The sequence below is a fragment of the Carcharhinus amblyrhynchos genome, unplaced genomic scaffold (assembly GCF_965287045.1).
Source record: "Carcharhinus amblyrhynchos unplaced genomic scaffold, sCarAmb.v2.hapA scaffold_38, whole genome shotgun sequence".
NCBI lineage: Eukaryota > Metazoa > Chordata > Chondrichthyes > Carcharhiniformes > Carcharhinidae > Carcharhinus > Carcharhinus amblyrhynchos.
The window spans coordinates 4,901,286-4,919,471 of record NW_027649779.1 but is presented as its reverse complement, the minus strand read 5'-3'; the positions used below and the strand labels follow the sequence as shown (position 1 = coordinate 4,919,471).

Here is an 18,186-nt window from a genome sequence, read left to right as displayed (position 1 = left end):
GGACCGGACTGTCTTGACCACATTCCTGTGACAGCTCAGTTTCTGTAATTACTGATCATTAAAGCTGCTTAGCAGGGCCCCCAGGGAGGACCTGGTGAGAATATTTACTGGGAATGAGTTGGAATTAAACTTATCCCAGGACCGGCTGGTGTTCAGCGGTTGAGATACCCGAATCTGTAAAAAGGGGGGTCTGACCAATTAACAAACAGTGGTAGGTAGTTGGATAAGAAATTAAGAAGCATTCTGAGGCATTGTTTAAATTAATTTATGCTAAATTTGTGATTAAAAACTGACTGATTTGTGACCCGATAGTTAGTGAAGTGATGGTATATTCCAAGTAGCACAGACTGAAAAGCGGACCCTCTGAGAGATTCTAATGGTTATTATCTTACTCCATCATGGCCAGTGAAAAATCAGAGCTCAATTGGGTACCAGACAGGTCACTTACCTGCCATTTGGAAAGTAAGAACACAAAATCTATCAATAAAATAGAGCCATTTCGATGGCTCAGATTTGAGACATTAATTCTATTCTCTCTCCACAGATGCTGTCAGACCTGTTGAGATTTTCCAGCATTTTGTGTTTTTGTTTCAGATTCCAGCATCCGCAGTATTTCACTTTTATGATAAAATGAGATTTGGAATCCCCACGACCCTCCCCCAAAACAGAGGGAGTGGTGGGAGAGGAAAATAAGGATAAGAATTAAGAAGTCTGGCTTCTGATTCTCCGAGTACATGTAGAATTAACAAAATGAGTGAATCAGTTTATAAAGCACAAAAGTTATCCATCCCTAACAATAACTGATCAAATTACAATAATTAGGTTGAAGAATGTAACAAAAAATTGAATAATGAGTTTTAAAATTGAGTTTGTTTTGTTGTTAGAAAAGTTTTTTTAAATTATGTAAAATGCCTTAATTGAGTGCCAAGTTTTTTTTTCTCACTTGCTTTAGGCTCTGTACAAAAGGCTCTATAGAGCCTTTAGGCTCTGTAGAAAAGTTAACCCTTTCAGCAGTCAGTTGATTTATTTTTAAATCGCTCAGAAACTCGTGTCTATTTTAATTTATAATTGTGGATTTATTCGAACCAGTTAAATCTGGAAATTTTAAATGTAGCCTGGAGGAATTTGGAATAACTGAAGATTCTCTCGTTGTCACTTCAACCCCAGATAAAGAACAACAATCTAACAGGTGGTAATGGTAACTCAATAAACGGTTTGTTGACTGAATCCTTGAGTGTTGAATGATTCTTCTGAGTTCATTGCCCCCAACACACTGGGTACTTTACCACTGGAGACCAGGTATTACCAAAACCTTCAGACAATACAAAGACTCACGAAAGCCAGTGTCCCAGTTTAAAGACTTATCTTTTATTTGACCAACGATCGAAGGGAAACATTATTGGACAGTGTAATAACTCTAAGAGAAGCGTTCTGATCTCTGCAATAACACTGACGTAAATGCTTAGGATAGATCAATTATACATTCTTCATGTCAAATTCTCCTGCCTTTCATTAGGTGTGAACCAATCATTTTCCATATAAAAAAATCATTAATTACATTTGTCATTTACTTCAGCAAATTTCATTTTATCCTCTGACACAATGGGATTTAATTTGTCCATAGAATCCGGACACTTCCTCCCCCTATTGCTGACATCCTTCCCCTATTGCTTAGGTTTTGGGGGATGTGAGGAAAAATGTTTTCACCCAGAAGGTGGTGGGAATCTGGAATTCACTGTCTGGGAGGGTAGTAGAGGCAGGAAACCTCACAATCTTTAAAAAGCACATTGACAAGCACTTGAATGTTTTGACAGTTCAAACTCTATCAGCCAAGTGCTAGAAAATGGATTCGTGTAAATTTAGTATGGTGTTGTCAGTGCAGACTTGATGGGCTGAAACTATGACTATGACTTGTGAACTCGCTGGTGTTTCTGCAGTCGGGATGACTGACTGAATCCCGTCCCACACACAGTGCAGGTGAACGGTCTCTCCCCAGTGTGAACTCGCTGGTGTTTCTGCAGTCGGGATGACTGAGTGAATCCCTTCCCACACACAGTGCAGGTGAACGGTCTCTCCCCAGTGTGAACTCGCTGGTGTTTCTGCAGTCGGGATGACTGAGTGAATCCCGTCCCACACACAGTGCAGGTGAACGGTCTCTCCCCAGTGTGAACTCGCTGGTGTTTCTGCAGTCGGGATGACTGAGTGAATCCCGTCCCACACACAGTGCAGGTGAACGGTCTCTCCCCAGTGTGAACTCGCTGGTGTGTCCGCAGGGCAGATGATGATCTGAATCTCTTTGTGCAGTGACAGCAGCTGAACGGTCTCTCCTCAGTGTGAATGCGCTGGTGGGACATCATTAACTGAGAGCTTTTGAAATCCCTCCCACAGTCAGAGCATTTAAAGGGTCTCTCCTGGGTGTGAGTGACATTGTGCCTCTGCAAGTAGGGCAACTGACTGAAACCCTTCCCACACACAGAGCAAGTGAACGGCCTCTCCCCAGTGTGAACTAACTGGTGTCTCCGCAGACCTGATGCCACACTGAATCCTTTCCCACACTCAGTGCAGGTGAACGGCCTCTCCCCAGTGTGAACTCGCTGATGGCTCTGCAAATCAATTAACTGAGTGAATCCCTTCCCACACACAGAGCAGATGAAAGGTCTCTCTCCAGTGTGAAATCGATGGTGTCTCTGCAGACTGGATAACCGAGTGAATCCTTTCCCACACTCAGAGCAGGTGAACGGCCTCTCCCCAGTGTGAACTCGCTGGTGTCTCTGTAAATCAATTATCTGAGTGTATCCCTTCCCACACACAGAGCAGGTGAACGGCCTCTCCCCAGAGTGACTGCGCCAATGAATTTCCAGCTGAGATGGAAAACTGAATCCTTTCCCAATATCACCACATTTCCATGGGTTTTCCATGTTGCAGCTGTCCTTGTGACTCTCCAGGTTAAACAATCAGTTAAATCTCACACAGAACACGGGTACAGTCTCTCCCCGCTGTGAACGCTGAGATGTATTTTCAGGCTGTGTAACTGGTTAAAGCTCTTTCCACACTCAGTGCACTGGAACACTCTCACTCAGCTGTGTTTGTGCATCTCGCTGCTTTTCCAGTCACACTGTTGCTTAAAATCTCCTTAAGCAGACAGAACAGAGAAACATTTCTCCTTCTAGATCCAAAGGCCGATGACATTGAGGTCCCGATAAATTGAGTGACTCTGTCAGATCTTGATGTGATGTTTGGTTTGAGATTTCTGTATATAAATCCTCACCTTCTGTTCCCCTATAAAACAAATTTACAAAGGTCATCTGTGTCATAGAAATTCAGAACAGACAATTCTAGTTTCTATGGAACATTCTTTCCTATCTCATTCCCCAGAAGCTGTAAATCTCCATCCCACACACTCTCCCTCCATTCTCACTCTGCTGTATCTAATATTCACCCTCCCCATTCTCCTGAAGGTGCTGATTGAGGCTGATTGACAGATCCATGCTCACTGCTTCCTGTCCTGGATACAGAGAGCTGAAAATCTCCATGCAGGTTGTCAGACAGATGTCTATAATAATGGATAAAAGTGTAATTATTAACTGAGATGTGGAAGAATAGGGATTTGAGGAAGATTTATATCTAGGTAGGGAGAGCACATATCTAGAACTCGCTGCCTATGAGGATGCTGGAACAGAAGATGTTCAATCATTTCAAAATGAAATTGGGTGGGTACTTGAAGGAAATAAAACTTGCAGAGGAATATTGATAGAGAGATAGAAAAGGACTAATTGGTTTGTTCTGCAGAGAATCAATCTGCAGTCTATAAGGTGATTTGGAGATGTCGAAGGTGGACAGTGGTGGGCACACAACACCAGGTTCATCAGGTGAGTGGCCACTCCCCTGAAGGAGCAGTGCTCCGAAAGCTCATGCTATCAAATAAACCTGTTGGACTTTAACCTGGTATTGTGAGACTTCTTACTGTCCATAAGATGTACAGGTTAGGTTGATTAGCCCTACTCAATTGCCACTCAGTGTCCCAGGATGTGTGTGTTGGGGGATTAGCAGGATAAATCTGTCATACTACAGGGAGAGAGTCTCTGAAGAATGCTCTGTTGGAGAGTCAGTGCAGACTTGATGGGCCGAAAGGCCTCCTTCTTCACTGTAGGGATTCCATGACTCGAGTTGCCCAATAGACTCCTGTGCTGCAATGAGTTTATGACTGGAAATATATAATATGGTTACAGTAATATATTACAGAACTAGAAATAATAAGAAATGGAAAGGGGGTGGGGGAAGGAAAGTGTTTTACTTACAAATGTTGGAGACAGCAGCAAGTTTTAGATTTTCTGAAGCTCAATCTTCACTCACACAAAGCCCGTGATTGGCTGGAGGACCAGAGTTCTTCCAGTCCTCCAACTCTCCCATCTCAGCTTGCTGGTCACGGAAGAGGTGGACACAGCCCTGCACATGCACAGGTTCCCCTCTCCCTTGGACATGCGCACTCCTGGGCCGGGGGGGAGGGGGAGATCACCGAGCAGCTTCTCGCTCTGGCCGGAGCCGCCAGCCGCTTGTCTGGAAACCTTGGCTCGAGGAGGGGGAGGGGAACAGTGAGTGGGGGCGGGGCTCCTGGGAGGGGGAGGGGTGCAGTGGGTGGGGGCGGGGCTCCCGGGTGGGTGACTGGAACAATGGGTGGGGGCGTGGCTCCCGGGAGGGGGAGGGGAGCAGTGGGTGGGGGCGGGGCTCCCGGGAGGGGGAGGGGAGCAGTGGGTGGGGGCGGGGCTCCCGGGAGGGGGAGGGGAGCAGTGGGTGGGGGCGGGGCTCCCGGGAGGGGGCGGGGAGCAGTGGGTGGGGGTGGGGCTCCCGGGTCCGCGCGCCTGCGCACTGGAATCCAGGGACATCACCGCGGGGCAGTGATTCCTATTGGCTGATTTAATTCGGGCTCCAATGTGACATCACAACGCGGATGTTACCCAATGAGCTTCAGGGTAAAGCTTCCTCTGTGCAACAAATGATCATAGAATCCCTTCAGTGCAGAAAGAGGCCCTTCGGCCCATCGAGTCTGCACTCACCACAATCCCACCCAGGCCCTACCCCTTCATCCCTACATATTTACCCGCTAAACCCTCGAACCTATGCATCTCAGGACTCGAAGGGGCAATTGTTAGCATGGCCAATCAACCTAACCTGCACATCTTTGGACTGTGGGAGGAAACAGGAGCACCCGAAGGAAACCCACGCAGACACAAGGAGACTGTGCAAACTCCACACGGACAGTGACCCAAGCCGGGAATCAAACCCAGATCCCTGGAGCTGTGAAGCAGCAATGCTCACCACTGTGCTACCATGCAACCCATCTGGGTGGGCAACATCTGGGAGGAAATCAATGTTTTCCACTTTCCATTTCTTTTCTCCTACTGGGGAAAACTGGGGACTTGCAGCAACTGAAGGGAAAGGAGGTGGATCCAGTCTATATATCCCACACATTTGTAGTCCAGTCATATAGATGTATATCTGTATGACAGCCTGTACGGAGATTTTCAGCTATGTGCCTCCAGAACAGGAAGCGTGGATCTGTCAATCAGCCTCAATCAGCACCTTCAGGAGAATTGGGAGGGTGAATATTAGATACAGCAGAGTGAGAATGGAGGGAGGGTGTGTGGGATAGAGATTTACAACTTTTGGGGAATGAGAGGGGAAAGAATGTTCCATAGAAATTACAATTACCTGTTCTGAATTTCTATCCTGTACTGACACTGATTATTTCTGTAAAGCCCTCTTACAGGATCTTATCAACTCTTATTAAGTCGCCTCTCATCCTCCTCCGCTTTAAAGAGAAAAGCCCCAGCTCCCTCCACCTTTTCTCATAAGACCTGCCCTCCAAAGCAGGCAGCTTCCTGGTAAATCTCCTCTGCACTCTCTCCAATGCTTCCACATCCTTCTTATAGTGAGGTGACCAGAATTGAACACAACATTCCAAATGTGGTCTTACCAAGGTCCTGTACAGTTGCAGCATAACCCCACTGCTCTTAAACTCAAACCCCCTGTTAATAAACACTAACACACTATAGGCCTTCTTCACAGCTCTATCCACTTGAGTGGCAACCTTCAGAGATCTGTGGATATGAACCCCAAGATCTCTTTGTTCCTCCATATTCCTCAGAACCCTGCTGTTGACTCTGTAATCCGCATTCAAGTTTGTCCTACCAAAATGAATCACTTTGCACCTCAGCCCAGCTCTGCATCCTAACAATGTCTCTTTGCAGCCTGCAAGAGCCCTCCACCTCATCCACTACTCCACTAATCTTGGTGTCATCAGCAAATTTACTAGCCCCCGTCTTCCAAGTCATTGATAAAAGTTACAAATAGCAGAGGACCCAGCACTGTTCCCTGTGGTACACAGCTGGTAACTGGCCTCCAGTCTGAAAATTTTCCCTCCACCACCACCCTCTGTCTTCTATGAGATAGCCAGTTACTTATCCAACCGGCAAATTTCCTTCTATCCCACACCTCCCTATTTTCTTCATGAGCCTACCATAGGGAACCTTATCAAATGCCTTACAAAGATCCACGTATACAACATCAAATGCTCTACCTTCATCCACACACTTAGTTACCTCCTCAAAGAATTCAATCAAATTTGTGAGGCAAGACTTAGCCCTCATGAATCCGTGCTGACCATCCCAGATTAAGCTGCATCTTTCCAAATGGTCATAAATGCTATCCCTCAGGACCTTTTCCACTAACTTACCGACCACTGAAGTAAGACTAACTGGCCTATAATTACAAGAAGAATTTTTTTTTTACTTGGTTTTGAACCGAGGACTTACTGTGTGGGAAGCGAACATGATAACCACTACACTACAGAAATAGCTGACACTGTGCATGGATGTTAGGGAACTTGAGGAAATAAATAGTGATGTCTTGAGGAGTGTACATATAACAAAGAAGGAGGTGCTGGATGGCTTAAAGCACATCAAGATAGATAAATCCCCTGGACGTGATGAAGAGTATCCCAGGACATTGTGGGAGGCTAGGGAGGAAATTGTGGGTCCCCTAGCAATGATATTTGGATCATCGATAATCATAGGCGAGGTGCCTGATGATTGGAGGATGGCAAATGTTGTGCCTTTGTTTAAAAAGGGCTGCAGGGAAAAGCCTGGGAACTACAGGCCGGTGAGCCTTTCATCTGTAGTGGGTAAGCTGTTAGAAGATATTTTGAGACAGGATCCACAGGCATTTAAAAATGCAGGGACTGATTAGGGACAGTCAGCATGGCTTTGTGAGTGTCTCACAGATTTGATTGAGTTTTTTGAAGGGGTAACCAAGAAAGTTGATGAGGGCAATGCAGTTGACGTTGTCAACCTGGACTTTAGCAAGCCAAAAGAGAAAATTCTGGAAAATCTCAGCAGATCTGGCATCATCTGTACAGATTAAAAGGACTTTAGCAAGGCATTTGACAAGGTACCGCATGGGAGGTTGTTGCACAAGGTTAAATCTTACGGGATCCACAATAAGGTAGCTAAATGGATACAAAATTGGCTTGATGACAGAAGCCAGAGAGTGGATGTTGTTTCTCAGATTGGAACTCTGTGACCAGCAGTGTGCCTCAGAGATCAGTGTTGGGTCCACTGATATTTGTCATTTATATTAATTATTTGGATGAGAATATAGGAGGCATGGTTAGTAAGTTTGCAGATGACACCAAGATTGCTGGCATAGTGGACAGTGAAGGTTATCTAGGATTGCAATGAGATCTTGATCAATTGGGCCAGTGGGCTGACGAATGGCGTGAGTTGGCCTTGATAAATTAGGGAGAGTTACTTAAAGGGATAACAGTGGATAGGTGGCACAGGGAGCAATCCTGTGATTACAACCGAAGAGGTCTTGCTTTTTAACTTTCTACCTAACTCCCTTAACTGCTGTTGTAGGACCTCGTCCTACCTTTGTACCAATATGTACCATGACCACTGGCTGTTCACCCTCTCGTTTCAGAATGCTTTCCGCCCTTTTAGAGACTTCCTGGACCCTGACATCAGGGAGGCAACACAACATCCTGGAGTCTCTTTCATATCCACAGAAGCACCTATCTGCACCCCTAAGTATAGAGCCCCTTGTAATTATTGTTCTAGTGGTCTTTGTACCTCCCTGCCTAACAACAAAGCCAGCCGTGGTGCCAGGTCTCTGGCTGCTCTATTTATCCCCTGATAAGCTATAACCCCTCCCAATAGTATCCAAACGGTATATTTGTTAGAGAAGGAGACGACCACAGGGGATTCCTGTACTGACTGCCTGCCCCTTCGAGCAGTCATGCATTTATCTGCCTGCACCTTGAGTGTGACCATGTCTCTAAAGCTCCTAACTGTGACACTTTCCACCACCTTCATGCTCCGAAATGCATCCAACTGCTGCTCCAACCTATCCATGTGGTCCGTAAGGAGCTGCAATTGGGTGCACTTCCTGTAGACGTAGTCATCTGTGACACTGGAAGCATCACAGATCTCCCACATCTCACAAGTGCAGCACTTAACCCCACAGGCTGACATTTCGAGTACCAATTATTTAAGAAAATTTATAAACCTCTTACCTTCACTTTTACCTTGTTGCAGTGTCTTTCTTTTAAGATAAATCGGGGTTGTTTTCCTTGGAGCAAAGTAGATTGATAGAGGTGTACAAAGGTACATGGAGGTGTTGAAGTTTACATGCTCTTTGTACACATGTACAAGCTTTAAGGGTCATTCAGTCTCGAAACGTTGGTTCTATTCTCTCTGACGTGGAGATGGCGGTGTTGGACTAGGGTAAACACAGTAAGAAGTCTCAGTACACCAGATTAAAGTCCAATGGGTTTATTTGATAGCAAAATCCACGAGCTTTCGGAGCGATGCTTCTTTGTCAGGTGAGTGGGAGTTCTGTTCACAAACAAGGCATAGAAAGACACAAACTCAATTCACAAAATAATGATTGGAATGCCAATTTTTACAGGTAATCAAGTCTTAAAGGTACAGACAATGTGAGTGGAGAGAGCGTTCTATTCTCTCTCCACAGATACTGTCAGATCTGCTGAGATTTTCCAGCATTTTCTGTTTTTATTTCCCTTTATTTTTCCTTCTCTGTCACCGCTCTGCCTCATCAATGAGACATTGGGACTCAGAGGGTTGATGCAGTTTGATGGACAAGTTGTCTCCATTCTGAACAATAGGGAACAAGCTCCTCCCACTTAATGACATCATTGCCCTCTACAAACACGGCGGCCGCGCGTGCGCACTGCTGTGTGTGTGTGTGTGTGTGTGTGTGTGTGTGTGTTGCCCCCAATAAAGATGGCGAACGTTAACCCGGACCGAACCTGAGGAGCTGCGGCCCTGCTCAGTACAAACTGGGTCCGGGAAGCTCTCTTACGCGATTTGCTACTTACACCACATGCTTACGCAGCGTTTTCACCCACCTGGGCGATCCATTGCTCTCTCCGTACCGCCAATCAGCTCTAACAGATTTCCGAGCCCAAAACAAAACCGGCTTTCCACCGCCATTACTCACACTGCGCATGCTCCAATCAGAGCTGGGCCCGCCCCTCTTTCGCTCCTATTGGTTGGAGGACCGAGCGCTCCCGTTCAGTCCTCCAGCACCGCCTCCTCTTCCCATTGGTTCGCGTCGCCGTCGATCAGCCGGGCATTGTGACAGTGACTTGCTGCTTGTCCAATAATAACAGAGTGTCAGTGTAACACTGACGCACACACAGGCTCCAGTCCAATCAGAGTGGAGATGGAGCACAGAGAAAACCCAGCAAAACACTGACTGACTCTGAGTGTAACATAAACAGTGTTTGTTCACATAATAAGAGTCACATTGCAGTATGTCAGTGAACACAACATTAGATCCAATGCAATGATAATACAGTCAGTATCCTGTGCACCATAACCAAAGTTTAGGTTTCATTTGATATTGTGAGATAGTCATGGTCTACTGATATAATGTATTTAAATTCCAGTGTGTGTGACTCTGCTACTGTGAGTATCAGACAATAACCTGTCTGTTATTCCAATTCTGCTGTATTTTACAACGTCGATGGTAGTCATGACATAGAGATGCTGGCGTTGGACTGGGGTAAACACAGTAAGAAGTCTCACAACACCATGTTTAAGTTCAACCAGTTTACTTGATAGTAATCCCACAAGTTTACTATCAAATAAACTGTCTGGACTTAAACCTGGTGTTGTGAGACTTCTTAATGTATTTTACAACTGCAGCTCCTGGGGCTGACTGGATAATAATAATCACAACGGTCAGTTTCAGTGTCTCCGAGGTCATTTGAACTGCAGGTAATCTGACCTTAAGGGAGACAAGAGGCCCAACAAACATCCGATTACAATAGGACGACAAGATGTAAGGGAGCAATGATATTTTAAAGTGTCTGTGTTATGGTCAGTGTCACTGGGAAGTGAGTGATAAAATAGAAGTGGAAACGTCATAACAGAGATACATGTGACTGACTCAGCCTGACTGAGAGCTGTTATATTTGTGGCGAGAATAATGAGGGCATGAGATTTCTGATATCTGAGGTACATCTGTTAGAGGAACTGAAAATAATCAGTTCCTTCTCATGGTCATCTGCAGTTCTCAAGTTACACAGACACATAGGAAACAGATCTGACAGCTCATCAAACCCAATGGTTTAATCTTCTGTTTCAGACACATTGTGACTGAAAAGATCAAATATTAAAACCTTACGGGGGAAACATTCAAAATGCCACCAAGATGAGTGAACTATTTCATTAATCCAATTCACAATAACTCAGTCAATATTTATCCAATTTCCTTTTAAACTCATTATTAAACCTGCTTCTAGCACCTGTCAGGTTGTGCATTCCAGATCATATGATTGTGTAAAAAAAATCTCCTTTTCACCCCCTTCAATTCTGTTTTCAGTTATATTAAATCTCTGTGTCCTCTGCTTAAGGTCGAGATTGCAATAACTGAGAGAGGTTTAGGGCAGAGTTTACTGATACAAGACCCAGATTATAAGACCTGAGAGAGTTTTAGGGTAGAGGTTACTGACTCACGGCCAACATTGTAATAACTGAGAGAGGTTTAGAGCAGTGGTTACTGATACAAGGCCCAGATTGTAATAACTGAGAGAGGTTTACAACAAAGAATATTGATACTAGGCTCAGACTGCAATAACTGAGAGAGGTTGAGTGCAGAGATTACTGATACAAGGCCCAGATTGTAATAACTGAGAGAGTTTTAGGGCAGAGATTACTGATACAAGGCCCAGATTGTAATAATTGAGAGAGGTTTAGGGCAGAGATTACTGATACAGTGCCCAGATTGTAATAACTGAGAGGGGTTTAGGGCAGAGATTACTGATATAAGACCCTGATTGCAATAACTGAGAGAGGCATAGGACAGAGATTACTGATACAAGGCTCCAGATTGTAATAACTGAGAGATGTTTAGGGCAGAGATTACTGATACAAGGCCCAAATTGTAATAACTGAGAGGGGTTTAGGGCAGAGATTACTGATATAAGACCCTGATTGTAATAACTGAGAGAGGCTTAGGACAGAGATTACTGATACAAGGCTCCAGATTGTAATAACTGAGAGGTGTCTCCTTCACCACACCAGGGTGTGGTGTGAGTTTGCATCTCTTGGTTATATTGGGAGTCAGTGACAATGTCCAATTTCAGGATAAATGACTTTTAACCTTGGACTGCACCATTGTTTTAATGTAGACCTGGACAATGACCATCATTGAGATTGACCTGAACATGTCAACAAATATCCCATTGATTTCTGAATCAGTATCCCAACATTTGCAAAGTCTCTGTTTCTCATTTGTGTGTAAAATCCCTACAGTACAGGGGGAGGCCATTCAGTCCATCAAGTCTGCACTAACCACAATCCCATCCACGCCCTGTCCCCGTATCCCACACATTTACCCTGCAACTCCCCCTGTCACTAAAGCATGACCAATCAACCTATCCCACACATCTTTAAACAGTGGGAGGAAACCGGAGGACCCAGAGAAAACCCACACAGACATGGGGAGAACATGCAAACTCCACACAGTCACACGAGGCCAGAATTGAAACAAGTCCCTTTGAGGCAGCAGTGCGAACCAGTGAGCCACAGTGGTGCCAGTATCTGGTGGTTGTTCACAGTTGGAGATGAGACAATGTTAAATGGACAGTTTAGTCAGATTGGATAACCATTTGGATTTACAAAAGTGTTTCCAGGGCTGGGGAATTGTGGTGATGAGGAAAGACTGGATTGGCAAGGTTTGTTTTCCTCAGAGCAGAGGAGGCTGAGGGAGACTGAACTGAGGTGTCCAAAATTATGAGGGAGCCAAGACAGGGCGGATAGAAAAGGCCTGTTTCCCCTGAGCAGAGAGAGGTCACTTATTGTGGGTGGGTGGGGACGGGGGGGGAGGTGGGAGGGGGGTTAGTGGGGGCTGCACAGATATAAAGTGATTGGTGGAAGGATTAGAGGGGGCATTAGGAAAAGGGTTCTCATTCAAGGGATGGTGGGTGTCTGGAATTTGCTGCCTAAACTGATGGTTCAGACAGAAATCTGTCGGCTCACTCACCTCGCACACAGATCTATAGCTGAAATGCTGGAACCTGTAGTAAGGAGGGCTAGGGGCTGGATCGCTGGAAACTGGGGTTATAATGAAGGGCTAGTCTTTATTTCCTAAGCTGGTGAAGGTGTGATGGGCTGAATGGCCTCTTTCTGTGCCACAACCTTTCCCCTGCTTTCTGTTAGCCCCATTGGTGGGCAGAATGGAGGAGTGAGCTGGTTTTTAATTAGTAACAAGAGCAGGAATGAGGGAAAACGTTGATGCGAAGCTGATTTTTTTTTACTGATTTCCAGCCCTCCCCTCATCAAAGTGAGCTAGAAATCATCACCCCCCCCCAACCCCCCACCTGTCCTGAGCTCCCCCCAAATACATTTGCCTGAGTGGTAGCACATTAGCACAGTGGTTAGCACTGCAGCCTCCTAGTGCCAAGGACCCGTGTTCAATTCCAGCCTCGGGTCATTGTCTGTGTGGGGTTTTCATGTTCCTCCCATATAGAGTCATAGAGGTTTACAGCATGGAGACAGGCCCTTCAGCCCAACTACTCCTTGCTGCCCTTTTTAAAAACCCCTAAGCTAATCCCAATTGCTTGTATTTGGCCCATATCCCTCTATACCCATCTCACCCATGTAACTGCCTAAATGCATTTTAAAAGACAAAATTGTACCCATCTCTATGACTGCATCTGGCAGCTTGTTCCAGACACTCACCACCCTCTGTGTGAAATAAAAAAATGCTCCCCTGGACACTTTTGTATCTTTCCCCTCCCATCTGAATCCAAGCCCTCTAGTTTTAGACTCCCCTACCTTTGGGAAAAGATATTGACTATCGAGCTGACCTGTGCCCCTTGTTATTTTACAGAACTCTATAAGATCACCGCTCAGCCTCCAATGCTCCAGTGAAAAAAGTCACAGTCTATCCAGCTTCTCCTTATAACTCAATCCATCAAGCCCCGGTAACATCCTAGTAAATCTTTTCTGCACTCTTTCTAGTTTAATAATATCCTTTCTATAATAGGGTGACTGGAATATCTGTGGTGTCTGAAAGATGGGCAGGTTAGGTGGATTGAGCATGCTAAATTCTCCCTTAATGTCCAAAGATGTGAAGGTTATGGGGATTAGAGAGTATTGTGGGGTTACGGGAATCGGGTAAAATGTTCTGTTGACATAGACTTGATGCACTGTCGGGATTTTATGATTTTAGTCGGGGGGGGGGGGTGTAGTTTGATATCTGGGGGAGAGTGTTGCAACACAGTGGCACGGTGGTTAGCACTGCTGCCTCTCAGCGCTAGGATCCCGAATTCGATTCCTGGCTTGGGTCACTGTCTGTGTGGAGTTTGCACATTCTCCCCATGTCTGCATGGGTTTCCTCCAGATGCTCTGGTTTCCTCCAGCAGTCCAAAAGTCCGACGCATTGGCCATGCTAAATTCTCCGTCAGTGTTTCCGAACAGGAATGTGGCGACATTGCAGTGTTAATGTAAGCCTACTTATTAGTGACACTGATAAATAAACTTAAACTGCAGGTCTGGGTGCTGCTGTGACAATGCACCCTCTTGTTTAAACACTCTGCAATGCTGAGACTGGGGAGAGGAGTGAACAACAGGGAGCAGCATTGCAGCTTCTCTCCCCCCATTGAAACTGGGATTGTTGCTCCATCTGCTGCACCATCCCCACCACATCCACTGGGGGGCAATCTGGACAATGGGCTGCAGGCAGACCTCACTGCGCCTGCGCCACACTCACACCCACCGCCGGCGGCGGCCATCTTGTGTTGCCAAGGGAGACGGCCAGCTGCCATCTTGCGTTGCCAGGGGAGACGACAGCGGCTCTTTTGCGTTGCCAGGGGAGACGGCCGGCGGCCATCTTGCGTTGCCAGGGGAGACGGCGTCCCGCGCGCTGCACTCTGGCGGAATTCCCCTCCTGCACATGCACTCAGGCAGTTACATTTTAATCTTTTAATATTTTGAATCTTAATGATTATTATTCACATCCTCACCCGTCAGATTTTCGGTTCCTTCTCCACTCGGGAAAATCGTTTCTTTTTTTTATTTCCGTTTATTTTTCAATCACACCCGCGCGATGCGCTCTGGGAAAATACTACAGCACATGCGCGGTTCCGCCACCTGCCTCTTTATAAAAATATGTATTTTATTTAATTTTAATTCCGCTCCGGGCGGGATTTCCGGGTGGGAATTTCTCTCATTTTCTACATTTCTGAACCGTCGCTTTTTCCTCAACGGGGGGAGGGGTTAATGGTGACGTCACGGAAATATGGCGGCTGGCCCCGCCTCTCTACAGGACCCGGATGTTCCGCCAACGAGCAACTGCGGGGCCGGAGTGGGCAAGAGGTGACACTGCGCGGAGAAGTGTCCGGGCGTGTTACAGCGACACCGGGTGGTCAGGAAAGGAAATAACAGCAGCGCAGTCTCTGCCCAAAGGCTTCCCCAGTTTATCTGCTCAGAGACCCTGGGAAACTTTTCAACTGGAAACTTCTCACATTCTCCCCTAACCATCTATTTACCCCGCCATCCATCTCACCCTCTCTTCTTCTCTCCATCCAGCTCTCTCTCTCCCATCCATGCATCCCTCTCTGCAACAAAACCATTCACTCAGAACAGCCGCTTCAATCTCATTACCTCAGTCTGTCTTCCAGTCTGTGTCAAATCCACTCTGTTCCCAGATACTTTATATATTAGATATTACAATTCAAATATTATAATCTCTCCAATTCTGTTTTTGTTCAAAGATCATGGACAACTGAGAAATCATTAATTCTACTCCCATTCTGAGCTATGGGGTATATTTATACATTTTCTCATTTCACGAGCTTTAGATTAACTTCTGTTATGATTTTAGTGATGATGTGGCGATGCTGGCATTGGACTGGGCTAAACACAGTAAAAAGTCTCACAACACCAGGTTAAAGTCCGACAGGTTTATTTGGTAGCAGAAGCTTTCGGAGTACTGCCCCTGCGTCAGATAAGTGGTAGTTCTGTTCACAAACAGGGCATATAACAATACAAACTCAATTTGCAAACTAATGGCTGGAATGCGAGTCAAAGAACAAAAGAACAACACAGCACAGGAAACAGGCCCTTCGGCCCTACAAGCCCGCACCGCCCATTTTAACAGTCGGTGAGTGCTTCATTCCAATCCTTCTTTTCCCTGCGGCTTTTGTCTACATCTAGTGTGCTCCACAATAAAGGGGTGCAAATTTAGGGAATTCTATATGCGCCAGATTAAGGGAGATCCAATTTAGCCTAAAAACACGTTTTGGGGGTGTGGGAGGAAACCGGAGCACCCGGAGAAAATCCACGCAAGCACGGAGAGAATGTGCAAATTTCCACAGACACTGACCCAAGACGGAGATCTGACTCCGGTCCCTGTAACTGGACAGCAAACAGTGATAGTCACTGAGCTGTCATGTTGCCTGTTAATTGGTCCAGTTTAAGCTTACACTAACGACGTGAAGCACTAGGCTACTCTCGAAGCAACATCCAAGAGCAGTCCTCGCACAACCCACCGCGAGTCTTTACAAGTAATCAAGTGTTAAGGGTACAGTCTCACGTAGAACACCATCCACCCGGTACATGGTGCATATTCTTGTAACGTTGTCTACCTGATACGCTGCAGGAAAGGATGCCCAGAGCATGGTAATTTGGGGAGATGATGCAGACGCTACCACAACGGTTGAATGAAAACCACTCGACAATCACCACTCAAGAGTATTCTCATCCTGTCGGGGAACACTTCAGCGGTCAGGGGCATTCGGCCTCTGATCTTCGGATTCACTTTCTCCAAGGCGGCCTTCACGACACACGACAGCACAGAATCGCTGAGCAGAGACTGAAAGCCAAATTCTAGACACATGAGGACGCCTGAACCGGGATCGTGGGTTCATGACACACTATCTGTAATTTCCTTGTTCTTGCAAAATCTCACTTACTATCCCGGCTGGAGACAATGCACATCTCTTTAAACTTGCTTAACCCTCTCCCAACTCATACTGTCTGTACCTTTAACACTTGATTACCTGTAAAGGCTCACATTCCAACCATAATTTTGTAAATTGGGCTTGTGTACTTCTATGCCCTGCTCGTGTACAGAACTCCCACTGACCTGATGAAGGAGCACTGCTCTGAAAGCTAGTGGCTTTTTCTACCAAATAAACCTGTTGGAAATTAACCTGGTGTTGTGAGACTTCTTACATTATTTTAGTTCCCGGCAGGTGGATTAGAGATTAACATCAACTGGTCATTGTCTCAGTTTATCTCTGTGTTTGTGAGGGTGTGTGTGATAGTTGTATGTCTGCGTGTGTCAGTTCTTGTGTTTATGTAAGTCTATGTTTTTGTGGGCATGTCTGTGTGTGTTTGTGTATGTGTTTGTGTGTGTCTGTTAGTTTGTCTGTAGCTGTTTGTCTGAGATTGTGTATATCTGTATATGTGTCCTGGCAGGATTCCAGTAAATCTTTTCTGCACACTTTCTAGTTTAATGATATCATTTCTATAATAGGGTGACCAGAATTGTACACAGTATTCCAAGTGTGGCCTTACCAATGTCTTGTGCAACTTAAACTAGACGTCCCAACTCCTGTATTCAATGTTCTGACAGATGAAACCAAGCATACTGAATGCCTTCTTCGCCACTCTGTCCACCCGTGACTCTGCTTTCAAGGAGCTACGAACCTGTACTGCTAGATCTTTTTGTTCTATAACTGTCCACAACACCATCCCATTAAATGAATAAGTTCTGTCCTGATTTGATTGACCAAAATGGATCACCTCGCATTCCTCTAAATAAAACTCCATCTTCCGTTCACCAATCCACTGGCCCAATTGATAAAGATCCCGTTGCAATCCGTGATAACCTTCTTCACTGTCTTCCATGCCACCAATCTTGGTGTCATCTACAAACTTACTAACCATGCCCCCTATGTTATCATCCAAATCATTAACATAACTGACAAGCAACAGTGTACCCAGCACTGATCCCTGAGGCACACCGCTGGTCACAGGCCTCCAGTTTGAAAAACAACCCTCTACAACCACTCTCTGTCTTCTGTCATCAAACAAATTTTGTACCCACTTGGCTACCTCACCCTGGATCCAGTAAGAGTGTTTCCAGCTGCTGCTCCAACTGAACCATGGGGTGTGTGAGGAGCTGCAGCTGGTTAGACTTCCCACAAACATAGTCGCCAGGGACACTAGAAAGTTCCCTAATCTCCCACATCTAGCAAGAGGAGCATATCACTGTCCTAACTGCCATCTCTACACTTGGACACTGAATAAAAAGAAGAATCTTCCTTACTTTTGACAAAGAGGGACATTCACAAACTCTGAGTGGCAACACCCAGAAGAATCACGGGATCAGATTTTGGGGTCGGGAGCTCCGAAACCCAGATACCTGTGGGGCCTCGACTGAATGTTCACAGCTTCCTGCCACCTTTCCATTCTCGAGTTTTATTTTAAACAATGGGCGGGGCCTAAATTAACAATGTTCAGGCCTGAGGTATTTCAGTTCAGTTCTGAGATCCAGTGTCCCAGAGCAGTCAAACTCTGCAGTCTCCAGCTCCCCGTCATATAAACCATCAGCTCCGGGCAGCAGAGAGATGGGAATCCTTCTTGTTTTCAC

General features: G+C 45.7%; 1 protein-coding gene across 1 annotated transcript in view; it reads right to left on the bottom strand.

Annotated features, from left to right (window-relative positions):
• Window positions 1-9,120, bottom strand: part of LOC145362417 (uncharacterized) — a 1,142,232-nt gene extending 1,133,112 nt beyond the window's left edge. The window contains exon 1 of the mRNA XM_080218454.1: window positions 8,570-9,120. The gene's annotated coding sequence lies outside the window, so the exon portion shown is untranslated. The remainder of the gene's footprint in view (window positions 1-8,569) is intronic.
• Between the last annotated feature and the right edge of the window lie 9,066 nt (window positions 9,121-18,186).